Here is a 4,445-nt window from a genome sequence, read left to right as displayed (position 1 = left end):
CAACACGGGGAAAGTGAAAGTAAGAAGCACACAGTCCTCGGAAACTAAAACATGAAAAGAAATGCACATGAAATGAAGCAACACGGGGAAACTGAAAGTAAGAAGCACACAGTCCTCGGAAACGAAAACATGAATGAAATGAAGCAACACGGGGAAACTGAAAGTAAGGCCGGCCTGCGACCAGCCATAAATAATTAGGGGAGGAGAAGCTGAAGAGCGCACGCTGGGCGAAGCCCTTTGATGTGCTCTGCGGCCGTGAATACGCGTGCTTGTTTAATCACGTGATTCACATGAACTTAAAGAAAACCGCGGCTGAAAGCCCTTGGTTTGAGGAGGATTTTGCCGACATGAATTCTCGCTCCGTTCAATGCGCTTGTGCGCATTGATAGGTCGCGAGACCTAAAAAAGGAAGCGCGGGAAGTAAAGCAGGTTTTTATGCTCCACATGGATCAGTGAAAGCATCACCAACATGATGCAGGTAGGTAGCGCCCCCTCCTGTTCCATGGAGGTCAGTGCAGGGCACATGCAAAACTACTAACAAGATGTACGTACTGCTCCGTCCAGTGTAGTAGGGGTCCGTGCAGTGCACGTGCACCACTAACCAGGGCGTGGGGATCACATGATTTATTCATGCATTTTTATTATTATTATTATTATTATGTTTCATATATAGCGCCAGAATCGACCCCCGAAGGGGTATCTCTCCGCTTGCCTTGGGAACCCGTCCTGGCTTTTCCCTGTGAGATAGCCCCTACAGGGCATCCCCAAGGTGAAAGCCAGGCATCCCGCCGCGGAGGGGCCATTGTGGAGATTAAGCAAGCTTAATGCCCAGAGTTGCAGAGTGTGAACCCATGATTAGGTTAGGCACCGAAGTGAGAATTATCGAGTCCATGGACATTTGAGCTCAAGACCCTGCCGCGTCGGGAATTGAACCCTGGTCCCAGGTCTGATCTCTGCTTCAGGGTCTGCCTGCTCTAACCAGTGAGCCACACTTCTCCACACTTATGCGGCCAGATATTACCCAGAGGTTTCGTAGCGCTTTACATGAAAGCAGGTTCCATTAGAAGAGATGCAATATTACAAATAGTTGCTAGTTGTGTTCATTACAAAAGGCACAACGTGGGGTTCAGACCCTACGGACAGTTGTTTGTTTCATTGCTTACAGTCGTTAGTGGATGTAGGTGCTAAGGGTAGTAGCAGCAAGATCAGATCAAGAGCTGAAGGCGGTGCAGTATTCTCAGCCTCCAGAGGGAACATTATCGGGGGGGGGTAATTAAGGGCACAACTGTCAAAAGTGTCTTAGTAGCAGAAAGGCTCAACTCCATTCTGAAGATCTGCAGTGAGGTGGTGGGCTTGGTTTTCGGGGTAGGGAGTTGCATGTTCTGGTTGCGCTGGCCGAGAAAGATTATGCCATGAGTCGATCCTATGTAAGGTTGGAGGCTCTAACGGCAAAGCTTCAGCGATTCACGATGTCCAGGTGACCATATCAACCGGTCCACATACCCAAATCCGCTGAGCCAACAGCAGAGGACACTCCTCGTGCCGGGCAGCCAAGACATGGAACACCCTTCCCCGGCACCTAAGGTCTGCCCCATCACTCCACTAATTCAGGAACGAGCTAAAGACTAGATGTTCGAATGAGATACAACCTTACAGGAGCTACAAACACCTAACGACCTAATCAGGTGATATGCCGCGATGTGTACATGTCTGATTGAAAGGGCTGATTGGTCCAGGTGTGAATATGCAGTGGTTCATTCGAAGAGTAAATAAGGAGGAATTGGGTTTTGCAAAGGTCCTTTTGAGGTTGTGAGAAGTGAACCAGTCTTGAACGGAGTTTAATGGTGGCAAGAGGAGAGATATTGTTACTGGATGGGACTTTTCAGTAGAGTTGGGTGTCACCTGCATACAGGTGGTAGGCGATCCCCTCCTTTCTTAGTAGAACTCCCAGAGGCTTGATGTAGAGGTTGCACAGGGTAAGACCAAGGATGGAACCCTAGGAGACTCCTTGATCGACTGTCTTCAGTGAAAAGAGACGATTATCAAAAGTGATCCTCTGTGTCCTACCCATGAGGAAGGTGCACATCATTTCAGGGCAAACCCTGGCAATGCCCATCCAATTGTTTTCATAGTATATCAAGAAGTATGTGGTGATTTGTGGTATCAAATGCTGCCGACAGATCGATAAGTATCAGGAGCTGGCAGAATCTAGGACTCGAAGCGGATCAACCTCTCAAGAGCGACTACGCGGAGCAGCACGGTTCCAGTGTCTCACCCTTGATTGAAGCCCGAGTGGAATCCCTCCAGAAGGTGGTTGTATTGATGTGTTGGGCAAGTTCCTCTTTTGATGATTTTTGCAAGAAAAGGCAGGTTGGAGATAGAGTGAAAGTTGAAGTCATCCACAAAAGCTTCTTGAGAAGTGGGCGACTGGGTCGTTTAGTGGGAGTCGGGGAATGATCCTTGACTGAGCGAAGATGATCCATCAGTTTTGGCCAGTAAGGGTGCATAAGCGTGTAAAGATCTTTGGTAATGTTACGCGGAATGGAATCCACAAACTATTTTGAGGGTTTGCTTTTAGTGATGTTTTCAAGTAAGACTTCCTCCCCGATTATGTAAAAGGTTTGTCATTCGTTCTTGGCTTTGCAAACCACGGTGGGGGTAGGACATTCATCTTGGCATAGAAGGGATTGAACTTTGGAGCCAAAAAATGGTGGAAACTCTTCTGCTTTCTTGGAGAGGCAATCACATTTGATGGAAGTGGGCAAAGTGAACAGTGCAGCCGGTGCAGTGGCACCGGGGCACACTGAATCCACGTATACTTTTTTTCCTATGAAACAAGGGAATTAGGGGTATTTTCTGTGCTTACCTACATCAGGGGTCCTAGCACCCTTGCTACAACGTTGCGGCTAACATGCCGGTATTTGGCGCCCCCTCCTGTTCCACGGTTGTCAGTGCAGAGCCCACAATAACACAATACAAGATGGTACCTAATAAACAAGACATGTCAAAATCAAAAGGTGGCATAACCACATAAAGCGGTCATTTAATTTTCCGTCTGAGGTCAAACCTATGTTATATGCTCGTGATTGCTACTTGTCAGCACAGGGAGAGTTTGAGTTCCGGTCCTGACAGGATTTTGCTCCGCCCTCTTCCATCCTGACAATTTTGTTTCCATGCGCAGAAAGCGGCATCGAAAATGTCACCTTGAAGAAGGTCCTGTAAAGCAGTGAATACATATTATGCAACAGCGCCACCCGGTGGTTTCATCTTTACACTACATATCATTTTGGAGAAGGTTTTGTCAAGCAGTGAAAACATGTTATACAACATCGCCACCCGGTGGTTTCATCTTTCCACTATAACAGAGCCACCCGGCGGTTTCATCTTTCCACTAAATGTCACCTTGATATACAACAGCGCCTCCCAGTGGGTTCATCTTTCCACTACATGTCATCTTGTAGAAGGTGCTGTAAAGCAGTAAATACTTTTATACAACAACACCACCCGTTGGTTTAATCTTTCCACTACATGTCATCTTGACGAAAGTCCTGTCAAGCAGTGAATACATGTTATACAACAGCGCCACCCGGTGGTTTCATCTTTCCACTACATGTCATCTTGACGAAAATCCTGTCAAGCAATGAATACATGTTTTACAACAGCGCCACCCGGTGGTTTCATCTTTCCACTACATGTCATCTTGAAGAAAGTCCTGTCAAGCAGTGAATACATGTTATACAACAGCACCACCCGATGGTTTCATCTTTCCACTACATGTCATCTTGACGAAAGTCCTATCAAGCAGTGAATACATGTTATACAACAGCGCCACCCGGTGGTTTCATCTTTCCACTACATGTCATCTTGAAGAAAGTCCTGTCAAGCAGTGAATACATGTTATACAACAGCGCCACCCGATGGTTTCATCTTTCCACTACATGTCATCTTGACGAAAGTCCTGTCAAGCAGTGAATACATGTTATACAACAGCGCCACCCGGTGGTTTCATCTTTCCACTAAATGTCACGTTGATATACAACAGCGCCACCCGATGGTTTCATCTTTCCACTACATGTCATCTTGAAGAAAGTCCTGTCAAGCAGTGAATACATGTTATACAACAGCGCCACCCGATGGTTTCATCTTTCCACTACATGTCATCTTGACGAAAGTCCTGTCAAGCAGTGAATACATGTTATACAACAGCGCCACCCGGTGGTTTCATCTTTCCACTACATGTCATCTTGAAGAAAGTCCTGTCAAGCAGTGAATACATGTTATACAACAGCGCAACCCGGTGGTTTCATCTTTCCACTACATGTCATCGTGACGAAAGTCCTGTCAAGCAGTGAATACATGTTATACAACAGCGCCACCCGGTGGTTTCATCTTTCCACTACATGTCATCTTGAAGAAAGTCCTGTCATGCAGTGAATACATGTTAT

This window comes from Lissotriton vulgaris, unplaced genomic scaffold (assembly GCF_964263255.1).
Source record: "Lissotriton vulgaris unplaced genomic scaffold, aLisVul1.2 SCAFFOLD_331, whole genome shotgun sequence".
NCBI classification, from domain to species: domain Eukaryota; kingdom Metazoa; phylum Chordata; class Amphibia; order Caudata; family Salamandridae; genus Lissotriton; species Lissotriton vulgaris.
The sequence above is the reverse complement of the archived record's forward strand: the minus strand, read 5'-3'. Positions refer to the sequence as shown.